The sequence below is a fragment of the Balaenoptera physalus genome (assembly GCF_965194825.1).
Source record: "Balaenoptera physalus genome assembly, chromosome: 3".
Taxonomy (NCBI): domain Eukaryota; kingdom Metazoa; phylum Chordata; class Mammalia; order Artiodactyla; family Balaenopteridae; genus Balaenoptera; species Balaenoptera physalus.
In genome coordinates this window covers 133339793-133364488 of record NC_138890.1, presented here as the reverse complement: position 1 = coordinate 133364488, position 24696 = coordinate 133339793, and the positions used below count along the sequence as shown (strand labels likewise).

At 39.6% G+C, this 24696-nt stretch overlaps 1 pseudogene across 1 annotated transcript; it reads left to right on the top strand.

The window, feature by feature from the left end:
• The first annotated feature begins 23750 nt into the window (after positions 1–23750).
• On the top strand, positions 23751–24639 carry LOC309658549 (ferritin light chain pseudogene; annotated as a pseudogene). Its single transcript has one exon. The product of its transcript is annotated as a ferritin light chain pseudogene (transcript).
• The last annotated feature ends 57 nt before the right edge of the window (positions 24640–24696 follow it).

Genomic DNA, 24696 nt, shown 5'->3' with positions numbered 1-24696 from the left:
TCTAATGCACAAATTTCCTAGTGTCTCTACCTTTTCTTCCTTCCTTCTCCCATTGCCAAAATGGGAAAGATGTACTGCCTCTTATTTAAATCTGTTCTCTCTACCTGTAATCTGATCTCATTTGATTCTACTGTCTCTCAATATTGTATCTTTACTCTTGCTCTCACACTAGCTCCCTCCTGGAAAAATTTAAACAGGCCCTCATCTTAAAAAAAATGAACCCGCTCTGAACTCCATATCTACCCAGACTTATTTTCTCCCTTTCATAGACAAGACTCTACACAGAGGTGCCTGCACTCAATATTTCCTCATCCTTACCTGTCATTTATCGCTTGGCTACTGCAGTCTTGGCTTCTCATGTCACTGAAGTGACTCTCACTAAGATCTCCAATCCCTGTTGTTAAACATTTGACCTCTGTAGCGTTTGCCCATATTAACCATGTCACTGTTTTGAGGCTCTCTTTCCTAGGATTCTATGAAGCCATGTTCTCTTGGTTTCCATCCTGCTTCTCTGACCACTTCTCAGTCTCTTTCTCTAGACACCTCTTCCTCTGCTCATCCTTGAATGTAAGTGATCCTCAGTGTTCTGTTTTGGCTCTCTTCTCTTCTCTCCTGGATGATCTTCATCACTTCTGTGCCTTCAATTATCATCCACATTATGTCAGTTCAGGTTTTCCAAAAAGCAGTCACCAAGATGTGATAAGATGTGCAAGAGATTGGGGGAACATCTGTAAAGGATACAGGGAAGGGAGAAGAAATAGTCTGGGAAAACATTTAGATCATGATGTCATTCTGACACCTTTCGAAGAAGAGGGGGAAGGAAGGAAGATTGGTAGGAAGAGTCTCAGACTGCCAGTCAGTTCTAAGAAAGTTCTAGTCAGTTCTATGGAGAATCCTGGAACCAAAGTCACCTGTTAAGTAGTCCTGTGGCTGGCTGGGAAGTGTGGCCTTGGTGTGAACACAGTACAGGATCCAGAGCAGGGTGAGCTGGGTCTGTCAGTCAACTATGCTTCTCGTAGCGGTTTCTCTTGAAGGAGGTCTGAGCAATGCACTTTCTGGTTACCACACATACCAATAAATTTCAACCTTGGCAGGGCATGAGAATCCTGATGGAGCTCTTTAAAAACATATGCATCTACATCCTGCCTTCTGAAAATTTTGATTTAGTTAGTCTGCAGTGAGGTCAGATATCTTATTGCAAGAAGCCCCCTGGCAATTCTGATTCCTAGCCAAGTTTGGGAACAATGATCTTTATGTTGATTACTCAAACTGTTCTATTCAGTCCAGATCTCCATCCTGAGGTCTAGACACATATAATCAACTGCCTACTGGGTCTTTCCATTTGGATGTCCCATATTAAGATCAATATAATCTGCCCAAATCCTGTTGCTTCTCCCCTATTTCAGGGACTGCCAATACCTTTCACCTCTCAGTGGTCCAAATCAGAAACTATGGCATCCTCATTGACTCCCCTCTCCCTCATTCCTCACAGGCACTTAGTAACCAAGTCCTGTTGATTCTGCCTTCGTGATATTTTCTGAATCTCTCTCTCTTCCCCAGTGCCACTATGTTAGTTCAAGCTCTCACTCTTGCCTCCATTCTTATCCCCTCTAACTCATTCTTCACACAACAGCTAGGTTACCCTTCCATAACACACATCTGATAATGTCATCCTGTTGTCTCCTCATGGCTCTCAAGACAAAGTCAAGAATCCTTTATATATTACACACGGCTCTATACACATTTGGACCCCTGTGTATCTGCCCTGTTTTATCTCTTGCTGTCATCCTCCCACCTGCTGAGCTACTTGCATTTCTGGGAGATCTCCAGGCCTCTGTATCAGCTGCAACCTCTTCCTGGAATACCTGTCCACTTTTTTCCTTGCTAATCCCTAGTCTCTCAACTAGTCTCCCAAGGCTCCATTTGAATTCACTTACTTTGTAAGCCTTCCTTAAGATCAATGTCTCTTTCTAACTCCTCCAAGACTGGGTTAGATGTCCTTGCACTCCCCCCGCAAAGCATCCTATCATTGCATGTTTCACAATGATGAATGTGATCCTTGAAGCTATGTATGTGCCTTCTTCACTATAATATTCCCAGCAATTAGCACAGTGCTTAGCATAATGTAGGCACTCAATAAATATTCATGTATGAATGAATGAATAAATGAATGAATGAGTGAGTGATGTTTTGGCCTCTGTACTAGACACGGAAGTTCTAAGCTATGCACCGTGAGGACTAAAAGCAGAAGAGCATGGGCTTTGAAGTCCAGCATGGCCTCCTTCTGCATAAACCTGGGCAAATACTTAACCTCTTTGACCTTCTGTCTTCTCATCTGTAAACTGAAGACTTTCCCTCTGGATTGCTGTAATGATTAAATGAATTGTTATTTAACACATGGTGCCTGTCATAGGGAAGGTGCACCCCAAAATTCTAGTTTCTTGATTCTCCTCACTTTTACAATATCTCAGTTTAACTCTTTATCCAGTCGAATCCAATATGCCTTCTTCATTCTTTTCCGATTAGAGCTGTTTCCTTCCTGTATATTAGACCATCTTCCCACAACTCATCTACATAGCCACCTTCCTCTTTTCTTTGATTTCTTCCAAGAGCTGATTCCTGTACCTCATTACTGAAGCAGACACCGCTAATGGTTTTTACAGAAACTGTGGCGTCAGACACAGCAGCAGATCCATAAGTTACTGCACATTCGTGTGAGCAAAAGATAGGGCTTGAATTCCCAGGTGGGAAATGATAAATATAATTGCTGAAGTGGATACCATTAATGGTTTCTGCAGAAATTGTACTGTCAGATGCTTCATCATATGGACACTTGAACTCCCAAGAGCAACCAGGAAAATAAATTCTGGTGTATCAGAAGTTCTTAGCCAAATCTTGGGCATTAAAACATAATCTCATGTAAGTATTTGATGGGGACAAAGCAAAAGCTATATAACAAATCCTTCTCACCCAGATGTTCTAAAGAAAACTGACTTAGGACTCCTGTCCTACGTAGATTAATTAACTAACTAATTAAATTTTCCAGTAGTTACTGAATGTCTTGTGTGCACCAGGCACTGTGACTGGTCTAGGAACAAGTACAGTTTGGAACGGGAAGCAGTTTAGCACAGTAGCTAACAGCTTGGCTCCAGTTCCTGTCTGCTCCAACTCAAATATAGGCTCCATCACTCACTACTTGTGTGACCTTGATCAGTTACCTGCTCTGTGCCTCAGTTTTCTTGTCTGTAAATTGGGCATAATGGTAGTACCTTCCTGATAAGATTATAAGGAATAAATGAGTTAATACATGTTAGGAGTTACTTAGAACTGCGCTTACCACAGTATACACTTAAATATATTAACCATAATTATTGTGGGAACATAGAGGAGGGCATCCACCCTAGGCCTGGAGACCAAGACAGGCTTTCTGGAGGAAATGATGTCTAAACTGAGACTAGAAGGATGAGTATAGGTGAAGGAAAGAGTGTTTTAAACAGCAGGAACAGCATGTACAAAGCCCCGCGTCCCAGTGACTCGGATCCAAGGTAGAAAACTGTTAGTTGAGAGTTGCTGGTTGTAGTGTGTGTGTGTGTGTGTGTGTGTGTGTGTGTGTGTGTGTGTAAGTAGTGATAAAATAATGATAAAAGTAAGCAGGGGTGCCACACGTCTTCCATTTGTCCCTTCACATTACAATCTTCTCCACCCTGCTCGAGGCTGCCTTCTATGGACCATTTCCGTGGCTCCTTTGCTTACCGGCTTCCAGTTGTATTTGGTCAGTGAGAAGGCTGAAAGGCCATCTGATGGAGGGAGGAAAGTAAGGGTGGGATATCACTCCCCTGGCTCCCTTCCTGTAGGGTCTCAGTGAGCCACAGCTCCTTTCAATCAGCCTCATCACCCAACAACCATCCCCAGGCATGGGGAAAGAATCCCAGTCCAGGAAAACACCAAGGAGAAGGAGGTCACCAAGCCTGATATCCTTTGGATTCCTAAATATTTCTAACACCACTGGATGTTTCCCACCCTATCCCAAGTGTCAGCCCTGAGGAGAAAGGTCTCTATCTTTCTCTTTGTACACCTCTTCTATTTCTTAAAATCTCCTAGGGTCAAAAAGTGTGAATTTCAATAAACAGAATGAAAAGACAACCTACAAACTGGGAGAAAATATTTGCAAACTGTGTGACCCACAAGGGGTTAATCTCCAAAATATACAAACAGTTCATACAACTCAATATCAAAAAAACAAACAACCCAGGAGTTCCCTGGTTGCCTAGTGGTTAGGATTCGGTGCTTTCACTACCATGGCCCAGGTTCAATCCCTGGTCAGGGAACTGAGATCCCACAAGCCTCACAGCGAGGCCAAAAGAAAAAAGAAAAACACAACCCATTCAAAAAATGGGCAGAAGATCTAAATAGACATTTCTCCAAAGAATATCTACAGATGGTCAAAAGACACATGAAAAGATGTTCAACATCGCTAATTATTAGAGAAATGCAAACCAAAACTAAAATGAGGTATCACCTCACACTGGTCAGAATGACTATCAAAAAGTCTACAAGTTATAAATGTTGGAGGGACTTCCCTGGTGGCACAGTGGTTAAGAGTCCACCTGCCAACGCAGGGGACACGGGTTCGAGCCCTGGTCCGGGAAGATCCCACATGCTGTGGAGCAACTAAGCCCGTGTGCCACAACTACTGAGCCTGCACTCTAGAGCACGCGAGCCACTACTACTGAAGCCTGCACGCCTAGAACCCGTGCTCCGCAACAAGAGAAGCCACCGCAATGAGAAGCCCGCACAGCACAACGAAGACCCAGCACAGCCAAAAATAAATAAATAAATAGATAGATAGATAGATAGACTTAAATAAATAAATAAATGCTGGAGAGGGTGTGGGGAAAAGGGAACCCTCCTACACTGTTGGTGGGAATGTAAATTGGTGCAGCCATTATGGAAAACAGTAGGGCAGTTCCTTACAAAACTAAAAACAGAGCTACCGTATGATTCAGCAACCCTGCTCCTGGGCATATATCTGGAAAAGATGAAAACTCTAATTGAAAAAGATACATGCACCCCAATGTTCATAGCAGCACTGTTTACAACGGCCAAGACATGGAAGCAACCTAAGTGTCCATCGACAAACAGATGGATAAAGAAGATGTGTTATATATATTACAATGGAATATTACTCAGTCATAATAAAGAATGAAATATTGCTATTTGCAGCAACATGGATGGACCAAGAGAATACCATATTAAGTGAAGTAAGTCAGCCAGAGAAAGACAAATATTATATGATATCACTTATATGTAGAATCTAAAAAATAATACGAATGAATTTATTTACAAAACAGAAACAGACTAGTTTGGAAAGATACTGCAAAAAGAAAAAACAGAAACAGACTCAAAGATATAGAAAACAAACTTATGGTTACCAAAGGGGAAACGAAGGGGAGGGATAAATTAAGAGTATGGGATTAACAGATACGTATTACTATATATAAAATAGATAAACAACAGGATTAACTGTATACAACAGGGAACTATATTCAATATCTTACAATTACTTATAATGGAAAATAATATATATATATGTATATATATGAATCACTTTGCTATACACCTGAAGCTAACACAATATTGTAAATCAGCTATACGTCAATAAAAAAAAAATGTGGATTTCAACTTTTTCTTTTCTTTTTTTAAAAATTGAGGTAAAATTGGTAAACACATTAATTTGAAGTGTACAACTTAATAATTCAATATTTGTGTACACTACAAAGTGATCACCACGATAAGTCTAGTTACCATCTGTCACCATACGATTGACCCCCTTCACTCTTTTTACTCACCACCCCCCTAACCTCCTTCTTCTCTGATAACCTCCAATCTGTTCTCTGTATCTAAGAGTCTTGTTTTGTTTTATTTGTTCATTTGTTTTGTTTTTTAGATTCCACATTTAAGTGAAATCATAAGGTATTAGTCTTACTCTGACTGATTTATTTCATTTAGCATAATACCCTCAAGGTCCATCCATGTTGTCACAAATGGCAAGATTTCTTTCTTTTTTATGGTTGAATAGTATTCTATTATGCATGTATACCACATCTTTTTTATCTGTTCATCTATCAGTGGACATTTGAGTTGTTTCCATGTCTTGGCTACTGTAAATAATGCTGCAATGAACACAGGGGTGCATATATCTTTTCAAATTAGTGTTTTTATTTTCCTCAGATAAATACCCAGAAATGGAATAGCTGGATCATATGGTAGTTCTATTTTTAATTATTTAAGGAACCTCCATACTGTTCTCCACAGTGGCTGCACCCATTTACATTCCCACCAACAGTGCACGAGGGTTCCCTTTTCTCCACACCCTCACCAACACTAGTTATTTCTTGTCTTTTTGATAACAGCCATTCTGACAGGTGTGAGATAATATCTCCTTGTGGTTCAATTCTTTACTTTCTCTATGTTATGTCCTCCCTGTTTGTTGGGGCAGATGGCTACATAGTCTGACCATTTGATGGAAGTGGTATCTACTTTACACCATGATATCAACCTCTATATACTGAATGCCTCAAGAGTGGCTCTGGAAATGAGATCCATAAGATAACTTGGCCCCAGGGATTACCTAGGACAAAAATACATTTGTTTAATATGCTCAAGATATTTCACCTATTACATGAAGATTTACAATAATGTATATATAATACATTACACAATTCTTGGACATAGTAAGCATTTATTATATAGTAGCAATTATTATTTTGTAAGTTAGAGATGATACAGTGATGTGGTTATTATTAATTCTTAGGCAGTGACTCTGAAGGGCTCTCTCTATTGCACCCAAGTGACTACAGACCCACTTGCATAGTCTTCTTTTTTTTTAAAATAAATTTATTTATTTTTGGCTGTGTTGGGTCTTTGTTGCTGCGTGCGGGCTTTCTCTAGTTGCGGCGAGCAGGGGCTACTCTTCGTTGTGGTGTGTGGGCTTCTCATTGTGGTGGCTTCTCTTTGTTGTGGAGCACGGGTTCTAGGCGCACAGCCTTCAGTATTTGCAGCAAGGGGGCTCAGTAGTTGTGGCACACAGGCTTAGCTGCTCTGCGGCATGTGGGATCTTCCCGGACCAGGGCTCGAACCTGTGTCCCCTGCATTGGCAGGCGGATTCTTAACCATTGCACCACCAGAGAAGTCCCAGCCTTTCTTCTTTTTGCCGATTTTTTTTTTCATTTTATGGTTTTTAACCCTGCATCTGTGTTCTTCTGTGTGGAACTGTGATAGAAAGAGTTGTCTCAATCCTGTTATCACTTGCCATGCAAATTTGCTGGCTTTCCTGCTTCCCAACACCACTCTGCTCTGCCTTGGGAAGCACATCTCCAAGTAGGAACGGGCAGCCACCACAGCTGTCCCTGATTCTAGCCCTGCAAAGCTCTCATCTGTACCACTTTCTCAAAGCCACTGGGAACAGAAACGTTTGCCAGGTGTGAAAGCTGCCGACACTAGTCCTGGCCGCTAGGGGCACTATGGTCTCTCTAGTCACCAGAGCTGGAAGTGGTCAGGTAGAGATCATAGGAATGGGCTCTTCTGCACGAAACAAGTTCTTGACCTAATGTAACTAGATAAGCCCCAGACTGGTTTTGTTTGCACAGTTCCAAGGGTTTATAGGAACCTGATCTTTCTTTTTGGTGTTATCTCACTTGGCTGGTAGACCAAGATGCATGAACTTTCATCTTAGGACAGTTTGGGGATGGCACTGAGGTAAGAAAGGGTGGTTTTATAAATCTCTTCTAGAATCCTCCAATCTTCTTTCTCTGTTTGGGCCCCCAGCCCATCCTGTCTAGCCTTGAGGTGCACTGCACACCTCCTACGTAGCAGCCCTGTTCTCTGGAGGAGGAGTGTATTCTACTTGGTCTCTTGGCTCTTCAGTTTCATCTTCTAGACATTATGTGGGCTTCTAGACACTGGAAATCCTGCCTTAACTCATGATCTATTTCTCTTAATCCTGTTAGTTTTGTCTGATCTAAATCATTAGCTGGTTGTTAGACCTGGTTCTGTCTCTAATTCAATTCAGTGTCTCTCAAATCATGGTATGGAGACCACAGACATCAAAGCCACTTGGTATATTTATTAAGAATGACAATGTCCCTCACCTAACACAACACACACACATATCCCTAGATATTAGGTACAAAAATTTAGCAAATCAAATCCATCAATGTATTAAAAGAATAATACGCCAAGACCAAGTGGGATTTATTCCAGGTATACAAGGTAGGTTCAAGATTCAAAAATCAATCAATGTAATCCACCATATCAACATGCTAAAGAAAAAAAATATTATCATATCAATTGACACAGAAAAAAAGTCTGATGAAATTCGACACTCATTCATGATAAAAAAAAAAAAAAACCTCTCAGTATATTAGGAATAAAGGGAAATTTCTCAGCCTCATGAAAAGTATTTACAGAAACACCTAGGGACTTCCCTGGTGGCGCAGTGGTTAAGAATCCGCCTGCCAATGCAGGGGACACAGGTTCGATCCCTGGTCCGGGAAGATCCCACATGCTGTGGAGCAACTAAGCCTGTGTGCCACAACTACTGAGCCTGTGCTCTAGTGCCCAGGAGCCACAACTATTGAGCCCGTGTGCCACAACTACTGAAGCCAGCGCGCCTAGAGCCCGAGCTCCGCAACAAGAGAAGCCCCGCAATGAGAAGCCCATGCACCATAACAAAGAGTAGTCCCCGCCCACCACAACTAGAGAAAGCCCACACGCAGCAACGAAGACCCAACGCAGCCAAAAATAAATAAATTAATTAATTAAAAAAAAAACTTATAGCTAAAATTACATTTAATAGTGAAAGGCTGCATGCATTCACAAGAAGATTGAGAACAAGGCAAAGATGTCTGCTCCTACTTCTCTTATTCAACATAGTATTGGAAGTTTTAGCCAGTGCAGCAAGGCAAAGCAAGAAAATAAAAAGCATCCAAATTGGAAAGGAATAAATAAAACTGTCTCCATTTACATGATTGTCTACACAGAAAATCCCAAGAAATTTTTTTAAAATCTCCTAGAATTAATAAGTGAGATCATTCAGATCTCAGGATAGAAGAAAATCATACAAAAATCAATAGTATTTCTATACACTAGCAATAAACACATGGACACAAATTAAAAATATAACACTATTTACAATTTTTCAAAAACCAATGAAATACTTAGATATAAAACTAACAAAACATGTACAGAACTCGCATGCTAAAAACTACAAAATGCTGATGAAAGAATTCAAAGAAGATCTAAATTAATGAAGAGACATACAATCAATATATTCAGAGATTGGAAGACTCAACATATTATGTCAATTGTCCCCAAATTGATATACACATTTAATGCAATTCCATTCAAAAATCTCAGCAACATTTTTGTAAATATAAAAAAGATTATTCTAAAATTTATATGAAAAGCAAAGGAACTAGTATAGCTAAAATGTTTTTTAAAAAGAATAGTGGGAGGAATCAGTCCACCCAATTTCCAGACTTATTATATAGCAACAGTAATCAAAACTGTGTGGTATTAGTGGAAGAACAGACGCAAAGATCAATGTGTGACCAGAACTGAGAATCCAGAAAGAGAGCCACACAAGTATGCTCAACAAATTTTTGACAAAAGTGCAAGAGCAATTCAATGAAGACAGCCTTTTCAACAAACAGTGCTGGAGCAACTGACATCCACAGACAAAGAAAATCAACTCAACTTCAACCTCACACTTAATATAAAAAATTAACTCAAATTGGATCACAGACTTAAATGTGAAATATAAAACCTTGAGGAAAAAAAGGAGACAATCTTCACAATCTAGGGCTAGGCAAAGAATTCTTAGACTTGACACCAAAAGCATGATCCATCAAAGGAAAAACTGATAAATTAAACCTCATCAAGATTAAAAACTTTTGCTCTCTGAAAGATCTTATTAAGGTGATGAAAAGATAAGCAACAGCTCAGGAGAAAACATTTGCAGACCTGATCAATGACAAGTATCTAGAATATAAAAAGAACTCTAAAAACTCAACAGTAAAAAAAACCCAAACAATCCAATTAGAAATCGGGCAAAAGACACGAAGAGACATTTCACTGAGGAAGATACACAGATGGCAAACACACACATGAAACGGTGTTCAAAATCATTAGCCATTAGAAAAAAGCAAATTTAAAACACAATGAGAATACCAGTATGCACATACCAGTATGGCTAAAATCCAAAACAGTGACAACACCAAATGTTGTCAGGGACATGGAGAAATCCAATCACTCATACATTGTTGGTGGGAATGTAAAATGATACAACCACTCTGGGAAATAGTTTGGCAGTTTCTTTAAAAATTAAACATGCAACTACCATACCACCCAGCAGTTGCACACCTAGGTATTTATCCCAGAGAAATGAAAAACTATGTTCACACAAAACCTATAAACAATTGTTTATAGTAGTTTTATTCATAATAACCCCAAACTGGAAAGAATTCAGATGTCCTATAAAGGCTGAATGATTAAACAAACTGTGGTACATCCATATCATATGATACCACTCAGCAACAAAAAGGAACAAAACTATTGATACATACAACTTGGGTAAATCACCAGATAATTATGCTGAGTGAAAAAAGGCAATCCGAAAAAGAATTTATGATTTCATCTACATAACGTTTACGGAATGTTAGAGAACTTGAAAACAGTGGTAGCCAGGAGTTAAGGACCCGGACAGGGGTGTAGAGAGTAAGTGTGGCTACAGAAGGGCAACAGGAGAGATCTTTGTAGTCATGGAAATGTTCTGTTCTATATCTTGTCTGTATCAATGTCTATACCCTGGTTGTGATTGTGATATTATACTATAGTTTTGCAAAATGTTACCATTAGGGGTAACTCAGTAAAAGTTACTCAGTGTGATCTCCCTGCATTATTTCTTATACTTGCATGAGAATCTATAGTTATCTCAAAATTAAAAGTTTAATTTAATAAAGAAAAATGTTAATATTGACACCATTTGCCAATATTAATCATTAGTTGTTTTGGATTTACCTGTTATTCTTTTTTTAAAGTCATTTTTCTAATTTAAAAAAATGACCAAGCCCCTTACCCCCAACACACACACATACACACATGCACACATATGTGCACAAGTTTACCTAGAATTAGGTACTATTAGTCTACTGGTCTGGTGCGATGCCGAGAAATCTACATTACTAGCAGTCAGATAATTTTGATACAAACTAAACCACTGCTTTAGGTGAAATTTGGTATTGTTCCCCATCATTGTACATTAATGCTCCAACGTCACAATCATGTGGTATCAGGGGTAAGAGAGAAAAGTCCTTGAGCTTTGCTACACAAATGTCTTCCAAGGAAATCTGGCTCCTGCAGTTTCATAGAAAATGCTTCCTATTGGAACAGACCAGAGCCTCTCACTTCCTGTAACACCATCTTTGCTACCTTCCAGGCTGTGCCTGGTGACCCATTTAGTTTTACCTGGAGGAAAAACCATAACATTCAGAGTCTTAGGATCAAAATGAAGATCTTTCGAAAAGTACAAATGAGCTGATTTAAAAATAAAATGTATATTCTTACAGTTCCTGATCCTGCAAATGGCAAAGAATGAGAAGAAAGTCCACTTTCAAAACAAAAACTCTGGACCCCATGCACTCACAAGACACATTCTTGTCTTGGTGTGAAGGTCCACAGCTAAACTAAGGGATACCATTTCCTCCTAAAATCTATTTAAGGAAAACAGGGATTTTAAAAAGACACAGTTACCTTTGATACCAAACAGAAAGAATTAAAACCTGCAGTAGACAGCTGCTTGTTTCCCAAAATGTCTTGGCAGCCTCACAGCTGCAACTTTCCTGAAACCTGGGGAATTAAATTTAAGAGAAGAAGTTGGAGGCTAAGGAATTGAGACTTTAGAATACCAAAGCATTAGAAGGTTGAGAGGAACTTTGATTGACTAGGCAAGTAATCCACCCCAAATAAATCTATGTCAAGGTAGGGGAGCAATGCAGTGGGGTTCAGGAAGGGGGATGGGTATGCTTGGTGTAAATCTCACTTTCACAGCCTAGCATTTGAAGACCTTTTCCAGTATATTTCATGGCCAGGAATAGACTTTACTACCAAGTAGTTAGGCTTTCTCCCAGAGGACAAAGGGATCATCTGTATTTTTTCTTCTCTGTTAGAAGGGGATGGGGGGAATGAGCAGGGACTGAACATTCCTGAAAATTCCACTTGGTTTTTGTACTGGCCAGAGGAATTGGCTGCAAACAACAGACAAAGATTTGGGGGTAACTAAGCAGAATAGGAATTTATCATCAGGAAACCTGAAGAACCTAGCTCAAAAAAGGAGTATGAACCAAGGTGGGGCAAACAGGTGGGCTCACCGCTATGATCATGCCCTCCTGGCTAGGGGCCATTGCTGCAGCTGCCACCACTGCTATAAACTGAACATTGCCAATGACTCTGCTACCACTGGACCGTGGGGGTCACCACTGTTGTCACCATTACTAGGGGAGCTGCCTACTCTGGGAATAGGATCAATCAGAATGAAAAGTCAGGATTTCCAGGAGATTCTAATGAATCAGGACTTTCGAAGTGTGGCCTATAAATTTGTATTTTAAAATAAACTCTCCAAGGAACCTCTCTGGCAGCCTAGTGGTTAAGACACAGCACTTCCACTGCAGGGGGCTCAGGTTCAATCCCTGGTTGGGGAAACAGGATCCCACATGCCAGGTGGCGAAGGAAGGAAGGAGGGAAGAAAGGGAGGAAAGAAGGAAGGAAAGAAACTCCCCAAGAAAAGAACTTAAAAAAGAATAGACATGGGCTTCCCTGGTGGCGCAGTGGTTGAGAATCTGCCTGCTAATGCAGGGGACACGGGTTCGAGCCCTGGTCTGGGAAGATCCCACATGCCACGGAGCAACTGGGCCCATGAGCCACAACTACTGAGCCTGCGCGTCTGGAGCCTGTGCTCCGCAACAAGAGAGACCGCGATAGTGAGTGGCCCCCGCTTGCCGCAACTGGAGAAAGCCCTCGCACAGAAAAGAAGACCCAACACAGCCAAAAAAATAAAAATAAATAAATTAATTAAAATAATAATAATAATTAGAGTTGAGTAAAGAATAACTACGGCCTGTACCACCTCCCTAAGGGGTAAAAACAAGTTCAGTTTGGCCATACACACCTTTATAAAAAAAAAAAAAAAAAAGAATAAACAGATGTATATGTATAACTGAATCACTTTGCTGTATACCTGAAACTAACACAACATTGTTAATCAACTATACTCCAATATAAAATAAAAATAAAAACAAAAACAAAAATAAATAAAAAATAAACTCCCCAAGCTGATTTTAGAGATCTACCTGATCTGGAAAGCAATGACTTAAATGTAGAATATTAATTATGCTATTGCCTTAATCAAAGCCTTCCTGTTTGTTTTCTGTTCAGAATTATTCAATGGCTTATTATTATCAATGGGAAATTAAGTTCAGATTCATTAGACTAGCATTCAATACCCTACATTTTCTGGCCCTATCCCATTTGTCCAGATGTATATCCTCCTTTCCCCTCTGTGTACGTATCACACCAGTCCCAGTGAACTGCCCTCATCATTCTGAGGCCGTGCTGATGCTCCTCTTGGCTCCACTCCCATCTTTATCTGCCGAAATACTCTTCATTTTTCAGGTAACCTTCACCACAAGCTCTCCTTAATTACTTCTCAGCTTTCTCTGAACTCTCTTTAGCACTTTACCTCTCTTTTGACGCATCATACTATGACTTATGCTACAGATTTTGTGCCTATGTATTATTTATAGTAATAGATAAGAATCTTTGAATCACATATTGTATATAGAATAGTACCTGACACATAGTAGATATTCAATAAATGTAAGAACAAAAGCCATCTTGAGAATTTCTCCAGTCAGATTTATAAAGTACATTAACCGATAAATGTTCCCAATTAGGGGCAGAGCTGGCCACAAATTCTGGTATTCTAAATAAAAGCCTGCTCTTCAAATTTATAGACTGTGATTCTTTAAAAGGAATGGATGGTCACACTATGTCCCCTTAAATACAAATGTTATTTACCCTATCATTGAATTGAATACCAAAAAAACTGCGTCTTACAGAGTTAGATCACACCCTTTCCCTCAAACGTTAAAATTAAGAATATTTATCAACTTAGAGCAAATATTACTTACTCAAAGATAATTTCTGTGAATGTTAGCCCAGAGAGAAACACTTCATTGTAAATACGTAGCAGTGAATTTTAGACAGAAAACTCCAAAACCCATACACCTCTGTACTTATTTTTTTAAGAGGTTAACCACAAAGAAAAGGTTGCCCATCTGCCACTTGGGTCAAAATTTAAAGGCCTGAAGCGACTGATTGGCACAATGGTGCGTGGTTAAAAAGGAAGAAAGAAAGAAAGTTTTGGATTTCTTTTCCGTGGTTACCTTGTGTCAGAGATAACTACTATAAAACTATAAATACAATGGTGTTTGCTTTTATTTTTCTCTGTATCTTGGATGTTTTCACTACCTTGGTTTGGAAGTTACAAAACCGAGCCAAACCAAAATGAAAATAGAAAAACAAAATGAAATGGAACAAAACAAAGAGCTTAACTCCTTTGCTTTGACCAGTACAGAGGTGAAATTGGGGGTGGGAGGTGGGGCTGAGCTTATTAATGGAACTGTCGGTGGTCAGTGAGTTTGGAGGTTCCATACAAAATTCAATCTGGATTCAGGAAAGGATTGGGGAAAAAGCCCCAACATAGGTTGACTTCATGACTCCCTTCATTTATTCAACAAATATTTACTCAGTGTCTGGCACTGTAGATCTGGGGTTGAGTAAAACAGACATAGTCTGCCTCCTCATGGAATTTATTGTTATGTGAAGAAGATAATTAACAAATGACTATAGAAATGATTATTCTGCTGTGGTGACAACAATTACTATGACGGAGATGTACATGGTGTAGTCTGAGATGGTATAACAGGAGTCCCAGCCGCAACTCACCACCTGGGTTCCAGACTTTTATTATTTACCTCTACTATTTATCCCCAATTTGTTTAGCTCTTCTCTTTAGCCATTATGTCAGTCTTGTCTATTCTAGCCCACCCTCTTCTCCAGAGTCCCAGCAAGTCATTAGACCAGCGTCACTTTCATGCATCCAGAATTTGGAAAAACTAATAGCCCTTTTCTGCGTAGTATCCAGGGTAGCCTGGACAGAGCTAATTAGAAGAATTATGATCGTGGATGATCCCAGACAAGATTCTTTTGACTCCTGTCATTCCATAAGTGAATCTGCATTGTACACACAATGTGGTATGAGAAGCCTCTGTTAAATGACAGTAACCCATGACCCATCCCTCCAAGAGCCCTCTCTGCTCCCTTAAGTGCAATGGGAGAGTCATCATAGCCCCTCTGAGATGATACCTCAGTGGAATGTCAATAGCCAGAGTTTATTTCTGCTGTACCTTCAAGGGTTGGGAGCATCTACTACTACTTAGGCATACATACTCAGGTCAGTGTCTATAATCTTGACTGGGAAAGGCAATGCCCACAAACTGGGAAAGTTCTTGATTTTCACATTAGTTTTTCTCATTTTGTTTTAGGTCATGAACAAGGAGACCTGCTATGACCAAAGATTTTATGATTGTGGATATCAATCTATGGAGAAACAAAACTAGGGGTGAGAGGGATCAACAAAGTTGTGTATGACCCATTTATTCACACATTCAACATTTGTTCATCCCTTCTACATATCTTGTCTGGGTTCCATGCTAAAGAAGACTCAAGATGAGAAAGATATAGTTCCAATTTCTAGGCAATAGGTTGTATAGAGCTGATATAATAGAATCACCCTTAAGCATTAATTTTGCTGGCAAAAAAAAGAAAAGTCTAACAAAAAAAGTGTAATACATGCTAAGCTTGAAAGCAAGTAAAGGAAATCCCCAGGTGCCAGAGAAACAAAACAGGAGCTGGAGCCAAACCTCTCAAGAGAAGATTAATAAATCAATATAGGCTTCAGAGGCCAACAACGGGGGCACTGGTGGTTTCATGGGGATGAGAGGAGAGGATTTGGGCTTCCCACAAAGGGCATGGCTCACAAAGCTGCTCTGCCCATGACAATGAAATGGAAAGACACTGACCACTGTCCAGGGAAGTGTCAATGAAGCTCGTTTTCTACCAACGGAAAGTGACATCCATCAGAAATCAGAACCCCAAATCTGTGCCACAAGTGTGGGAGGCTACAAATTCATACTACCCTGTGGAAGAGGGAATACCAAACCAAAAGATTAACCTAGAAACTTTCCAGAACCAATGAAACCTTTAGGGCTCTAGAAAAGGCATATAAAACTATCTTGAAGAGATGTCTCCCATATCAAGGGTTTCCAAGACCATGTCGAGTTTCAGTGATTTGCTAGGAGGACTCACAGAACTTCACACATAGTTGTTCTCATGGCTAGGATTTATTACCCTGAAAGGATACAAAGCATAATCAGCAAAGAGAAAAAGCACATGGGTGAAGTTAGGAGGAAACTAGGTAAAAATTGCCAAAAGTCCTTTTCCAGTGGAGTCACACAGGACACACTTAATTCCCCCAGCAAGGATTTGTTACAACACATGTGATATGCTGTGTACCAGGGAAGCTCATTGGAGACTCAGTGCCCAGGATGTTAATTGGGGGCTTGGTCATGTAGGTATCCTCTGCCTAGCTCATACCCAAATCCCAGACTCCCACTAGGAAAGTATATGTTCATCATAAGCCAAGCTGTACAATTTAAGCAGAGTGAGCCACTTGGATCAGTTCTGAGAATAGTGGGACCACTCTTAAAATCTAAGTGTGTGGAATGGAACCACAAAAAGACCTTAAGCATTCTCACCACACACACTAAAAAGGTAACTATGCGATGTGATGGATGTGTTAAATAACTTGATTGTGGGACTCATTTCACAATGTATACATATTAGCAAAACATCACGTTGTATACCTTAAACATATTACAACTTTGTTTGTCAATTATACCTCAATAAAGCTAGCAGGGAAGCAAAAACAAACAAACAAACAAGCAAAACTGAAGTCTATTTCTGTTGCTTACAACCAAGAATCTTGACTTAAATAAGAACAATCTGAAAGAGACTTTAAAAAAAAATATACTGAGCTCCAAAATCTTGAGGCTACAGAGCCCACATATTTTTTGGGGGGTGGGGGAAACAAACATGTGGGGACCTTACTATATATAATGTGAAAAGTGCTGTAACAGACACACCTACAAAGCATTCTAAGAACCCAGTGAAGTGAACCTTTTTCTTCGTGGGTGGAGTGGGGTAGGAGGCCAGGTCAGGCTTTATAAGGAAGTAACATGAACCTGAGTCTTTAAGGGTCTGTAAGATTTCATCATACAAAGAGCTGAGAAACAAGACTTGTATTTAAAGGGAAAAGCATGATCAAATGTAAGGCAGGAGGGAAGAAAGCCTGAGGATAAAGAAATTAGGATATGAGCACAATTAGATATAAGGCTGAGGAGAAAATATGGAGAGTGTCTGAAGAAGGATATGGGAAATTCAGGTGGATAAGCACGTAGAACCAAATTCTATAAAACCTTAAAATGACATTCCAACATGTTTCAATATTATCCTTGTCTGATTTCTGTCATTTTTAGAGGTAAAACATATTGGACCATCAGCTACATGACCTGGCAGGAGATGAGCAGGTCATTGAGATGAAGAATGGATTGGGGCTAGAGGGCAGTAATCCAGCCCCAAGCCTAGTGGCTGAAAGCAGGACAAAAACCATGAGTCCTTTTAAAGAACAAACTTATGGTTACCGGGGGGAATGGGGGAGGGCAGGGATAAATTGGGAGATTGGGATTGATATATACATACTACTATATATAAAATAGATAACAATACAAACCTACTGTATAGCACAGGGAGTTCTACTCAATACTCTAATGACCTATATGGGAAAAGCGTCTACAAAGGAGTGGATATATGTATATGTATAACTGATTCACTTTGCTGTACAGCAGAAACTAACAAAACACTGTAAACCAACTGTACTCCAATAAAAATTTAAAAATAAATAAAAATAAAAGGAGTTGGCTGGAACTCAGAAAAAATAAAATAAAACAAAGAAGCCTTATTCAGAAAAAGGAGCCTTATTCAGATAAAAGAAACCTTATTCAGATAAAACAAAGAACACATGGGAAAAATAAAAAACAAAGAGCAAGATGATAAATTTAAATCTAACTATATCAATAATCACAACTGTAAATGGTTTAAACACCCTGATTAAAAGACAGAGATGGTAGAGTATCAATATTGGCTCATCAGTTTTGTAATGAACTGAATTTTGTCACCCCAAAATTCATATGCTGCGGCCCTAACCCCCAGTGTGACTATATCTGGAGATCTGGGTCTTTAGGAGGTAATTACGGTTAAATGAGGTCATAAGGGTGGGGCTCCAACTCAACAGAACTCTAGCCTGAAGAGAAAGAGGATATTCTCATCCTCTCTCTCACTCCTGCTTTCACTCTCTCTGGCTGCCTCTTGCTCCCTCTCTAATGGCACCCAGGAAAGGCCCTGTAACCACACAGCAAAAAGGCAACATTTGCAAGCCAGGAAGGGTGCCCTCACCAGAGACTGAATAGACAAGCACCTTGATCTTGGATGTCTCAGCTTCCAGACTGTGGGAGATAAATTTTGGTTGTTTAAGCCACTCAGTCCATGGCATTTTGTTCCACCAAGCGGAACAGAGTATAACAAATTGTAACAAATGTACTACATTAATGGTAGATGTTAATAATAGGGAGAGCAAGGGGAGGAGAGCAAAGGGGTATATAGGAACCCTCTGTACTTTTGGCTCAATTTTTCTGTAAATTCAAAACTGCTCAAAAAAGAAATTCTATTAGTTTTTCTTTTTTAAGGCAGAAATTATCCAACTGATGATGAAAGCAAGAGTCACTATATAGTGCCTATGAGAAATGCATATTAACTATAAAGACACAAAAGGTTAGAGGTAAAAGGACAGAATAAGATATACCAGGCTAACACTAATCAACATAAAGCTGGAAAGCCTATATTCATATCAGACAAAGAAGGTTTCAGAGCAAAGAATCCTGCCAGGGACATATAAATTCAATTCATAAATGTATAAAGGGTCAATCTACCCACAAGGACGTAACAATCTTAAACATTTATGCAACTAAGAGCAGATTTTCAAATAAACATGAAGCAAAAACTGATAAAACAACACAGGGAATATAGTCAATAATATTATTGTATAATAACTTTGTATGGTGTGTAATCTATAAAAATATCAAATCACTATGTTGTACACTTGAAATTAATATAATATTGTAAGTCATCTATACTTCAATAAAAATAAATAAGATGGGGAAAAGACTGATAGAACTACAAGGAACAGTAGATACCCCATAATCACAGTCAGAGATTTCAATAGCCCTCTCTCAATAATTAATAGGACAAATACAGAAAAAGTCAGTAAGGCTATAGAAGACCTGAACAAGGCTGTCAACCAACATGACCTAATAGATGTTTATAGAAGCCCCCCACCTGAAAACAGTAGAAAACATAGTCTTTTCAAATGCATACACAATATTTACCAAGATACATCATATTCTGGAGCATAAAGCAAGTCTTGATAAGTTTTAAATGACTCAAGTCATAAAAAGTATATTCTGTGACCACTGGAATTAAAATAAACATCAATAACAGAAACCTCCATGTAATTGGAAACTGAATAACACACTTTTAAATAACTAATGGGACAAAAAATCAAAATGGAAATTAGAAAATATTTTGAACTGAGTGCAAAAACACATCATATCAAGATGTATGGGGTGCCTCAGTGGTAGGGTGAAAAATGGCCCCCAAATATATATACATCCTAATCTCCAGAACCTGTAAATGTTACCTTATATCACAGAAGGGACTTTGCAGATATGATTAAGCTAAGAATCTTGAGATGGGAAGATTACCCTGAATTATTCCAGTAGGCCATTGTGATCACAGTAATTCTTATAAGAGGAACCAAGGAAGAGTCAGAGAAGAGGGTAATGTAATGACAGAAGCAGAGGTGGGGGTTGTGTACTTTGAAGACGAAGGAAGGGGTCACAAGCCAAGAAATACAGGCAGCACTAGAAGATGAAAAAGGCAAGGAAACAGATTCTCTCCTCAGAGATTCCAGAAGGAACCAGCTCTGCCAACACCTTGACGTTAGCTCAATAAATCTGAATTTGGACTTTATTTATTTATTTATTTATTTATCTATCTATGGCTGCACCGGGTCTTAGTTGCAGCATGCACACTCTTAGTTGTGGCATGTGGACTTCTCAGTTGCGGCATGCGGACTCTCAGTTGCGGCATGCATGTGGGATCTAGTTCCCTGACCAGGGATTGAACCTGGGCCCCCTGCATTGGGAGCGTGGAGTCTTAACCACTGGATCACCAGGGAAGTCCCTGAATTTGGACTTTTAACCTCCAAAATTTTAAAAGGACAATTTTGTATTGTTTTAAGCCATTAAGTTTGTGGAAATTTGTTGCAAAAGCAACAGAAATCTAACACAGCCCTTAGAACAGTATTTAGGAGGAAATTTATGCTACCAAATGCCTCACCTTTTGCCTTATGAAACTAGTGGGGAAAAAAATGAATGAAATCCAAAGTAGCAGAAGAGAGGAAATGATAAAAATCAAGAAGAAATCAATGAAATAGAAAAAAGGAAAACAATAGAAATCAGTAAAACTAAAAGTTGGTTCTTTAAAATCAATAAAATTAATAAACCTCTAGCCAGATTGATCAGAAAAAGAAAAAGAAAGAAGACACAAAAAAGAAAAAGAACGAAGACCAGTATCAAGAATGAGAGAAGTGGTATCACTAGAGAGTCTAAGGTATTGAAAGAATAATAAGAAAATATAATGAATAATTTTGTGCCAATAAATTCAACAACTTAGAAAATAAAATGGAAAAGTTTGGGACTTCCCTGGTGGCGCAGTGGTTAAGAATCTGCTTGCCAATGCAGGCGACACAGGTTCGATTCCTAGTCCAGGAAGATCCCACATGCCGCAGAGTAACTGAGCCCACGTGCCACAACTACTGAGCTTGAACTCTAGAGCCCGTGAGCCACAACTACTGAGCCCGCGTGCCACAACTACTGAAGCACGCGTGCCCAGAGCTCGAGCTCCACAACAAGAGAAGCCACCGCAATGAGAAGCCCGCGCACCACAACGAAGAGTAGCTCCCACTCGCCCCAACTAGAGAAAGCCCGCGTGCAGCAATGAAGGCCCAGCGCAGCCAAAAAGAAAGAAAGAAAATACAGAAATAAAATAAAATAAAATGGAGAGATTCTACAAACTACCAAAGCTTACTCAAGCAGAAGTAAATAACTTGTATAGCCCTACATCTGTTAAAGAAATTGAGTTTATAGTTAAATATCCTCCCCAAAGAAAAGTCCAGGGCCAGATGTCTTTACCAAATTCTACCAAATATTTAAGGAATAACACTAATTCTACACAAACTTCTCCAGAAAATTGAAGAGGATAGAATACTTCTTAACTCATCTATGCGGCCAGCATAATCCTGATACCAAAACCAGAAAGATAGTACAAGAAAAGAAAACTACAGACCCATATCACTAAAGAACATAGATGCAAAAATTTCAAATAAATTTTAAGTGTAATTTGTATCCAACTATATATAAAAATGATAATACATCGTAATTACATAGAGTTTATCCCAATGTATCCCCATTACATGGCGCTTATCCCAAGAATGCAAAATTGGTCTAACATTCAAATATCAATCAACTTAATTCACCATACAGGATTTTTTTAAAGCTAAAAACTAAAATAACAACAATCCTGTATGATCATTTCAATAGATGCAGAAAAAGTATTTGACAAAATCCATCATCAATTCTTTAAAAAACAAAAGAAAAAACCTCAGCAAACTGGGAAGAGAAGAGAATTTCTTCAATCTGATAAAGTGCCTTTACAAAAAACCTATGGCTAACACCATATTTAATAGTGAATATTGAATATTTACCCCCATAAATTCATAATAAGAGGAATAAGATATGCACTTTTGACATTTCTATTCAACGTTATATTGGAGGGTCTAACCAGTGCAATACGGTTAAAATAAAGAAATAGCTGCCAGATTAGAAAAAAGTAAAACTGTCTTTATTTACAGAAGACATGATTGTCTATGTAGAAAATCACATGGAATTTATTTAAAAGGTACTAGAACTAATAAATGAGTTCAGCACCAGCAATTCCACTCCTGGGTATATATCTGAAAAAAACAAAAACACTAACTCGAAAAGATACATGCACCCCAATGTTCATAGCAGCATTATTTACAATTGCCAAGATATGGAAGCAACCTGAGTGTCCATCAACAGATGAATGGATAAAGAAAATGTGGCATATATATATATGTATATATACATATATATACATATATATATACATACACACACACACATACACACACAATGGAATACTACTCAGCCATAAAAAAGAACAAAATTTTGCCATTTGCAGCAACATGGATGGACTTGGAGGGCATTAGGCTAAGTGAAATAAGTCAGACAGAGAAAGACAAATACTGTATAATATCACGTATATGTGGAATCTAAAAAATACAACAAACTACTGAATATAACAAAAAAGAAGCAGACTCACAGATATAGAGAACAAACTAGTGGTTACCAGTGGGGCAGGGGGGCAATATAGGGGTAGGGGAGTGGAAGGTACAAACCACTGGGTGTAAGATAGGCTCAAGAATGTATTGTACAACACAGGGAATATACCCAATATTTTGTAATAACTGTAAATGGAAAGTAACCTTTAAAAATTGTATTAATTAATTAATTAACTAAATGAGTTTTAGCAAGTTGCAGGACTCAAGGTCAATATATAAAAAACAATTGTATTCCTATACACTAGCAATTAACAATTAGAAATTGAATTAAAATTTACATTTAAAATAGCATAAAAATATGAAATACTTAGGGATAAAGCTGACCAAAAATATGCAAGCTATGTACAATGAAAACTACAAAACATTGCTGAGAAAAATTAAGGAAGACTTTAATAAATGGAAGAGGTATGGTGTTCATGGAAAACTCAGTATTGTTAAGATGTCAATTCTCCTCAAATTGATCTATAGTTTCAACACCATCCCAATCAAAACCCAGTAAGCTTTTTTGTAGAAACAGACAAGCTGATTCTAAAATTCATATGGTAATGCAAAGGATCTCGAATAGCCAAAGTGTCTTTGAAAAAGGAAAACAAAATTGGAGGACTAGGGCTTCCCTGGTGGCGCAGTGGTTGAGAATCTGCCTGCCAATGCAGGGGAAACGGGTTCGAGCCCTGGTTGGGGAAGATCCCACATGCCGCAGAACAGCTGGGCCCGTGAGCCACAATTACTGAGCCTGCGCGTCTGGAGCCTGCGCTCCACAACAAGAGAGGCCGCGATAGTGAGACGCCCGCGCACCGCGATGAAGAGTGGCCCCCGCTTGCCGCAACTACAGAAAAGCCCTCGCACAGAAACGAAGACCCAACACAGCCAAAAATAAATAAATAAATAAACGATTAAAAACTTAAAAAAAAAAAAAAGATTAGCTCAAAATGGATCATAGTACCAATTGTAACCTAAAACCTAAAACTATAAAATGTGTCTTAAAAAACGTCTATCAGAAGTTCCGCAGTTCACAAGGCCAGAGGGTCCTGTAGATCTGTCTCTTGCTTCAGTAGCGTTTGGACAGAACAGACCCAGGGTCGCCCTTTCCTCCAGCCTCGCAGCACCCTCCAACCTCTTCTCCAGTCGCAACCGTCGGAACCAACCCCTTAGCTACCCTCTGCCTCTAGGACCAGCCAACACCACGAGCTCCCAGATTCGTCAGAATTATTCTACCCAGGTGGAGACCACCGTCTACCCCTTGGTCAACATGCATCTGCGGGCACTTATCTCTCTTTGGGCTTCTGTTTCCAACGGGAGGACGTGGCTCTGGAGGGCACGGGCCCCTTCTTCCGCGAATTGGCTGAGGAGAAGCGCGAGGGCGCCTAGCGGCTCCTGAAAATGCAAAACGAGCAGAGCAGCCACGCCCTCTTCCGGGACCTGCAGACTCCGTCTCAAGATGAGCGGGGTAACCCCAGGACGTTATGGAAGCCGCCGTTCTCAGGGAGATGAACTCGAACCAGGCCCTTCTGTATCTGCATGCCCCTGCCCCGGCAGACCCCACCTCTGTGACTTCCTGGAGAGCAACTTCCTAGAAGAGCAGGTTAAACTCATCAAGAAGATGGGCGACCACCTGACTAACCTCACAGGCTAGCCTGGCCCCCAGGTGGGGCTGGGCGAGTTTCTTTTCAAGCCTCACCCTTAAGCGCGACTCAGAGCCTCTGGAGCCCAGCGGCCTTTGAGGAGACCCTCTGTCGTCAGGGCTTCTGCCTGAAGCCTTTCCTTGCAACCACTAGGCATCATTTTAACCACGGTGGAGCCTTCTCCCAAGCTTTGGACCAAGTGGGAACAATAAAGCTTTTTGCAGGGAAAAAAAAAAAAAACCAGGAGAAGTTCCCAAGTCATTGTGATCTCAAGTTAGGCAAAAATTTCTTAGCTCT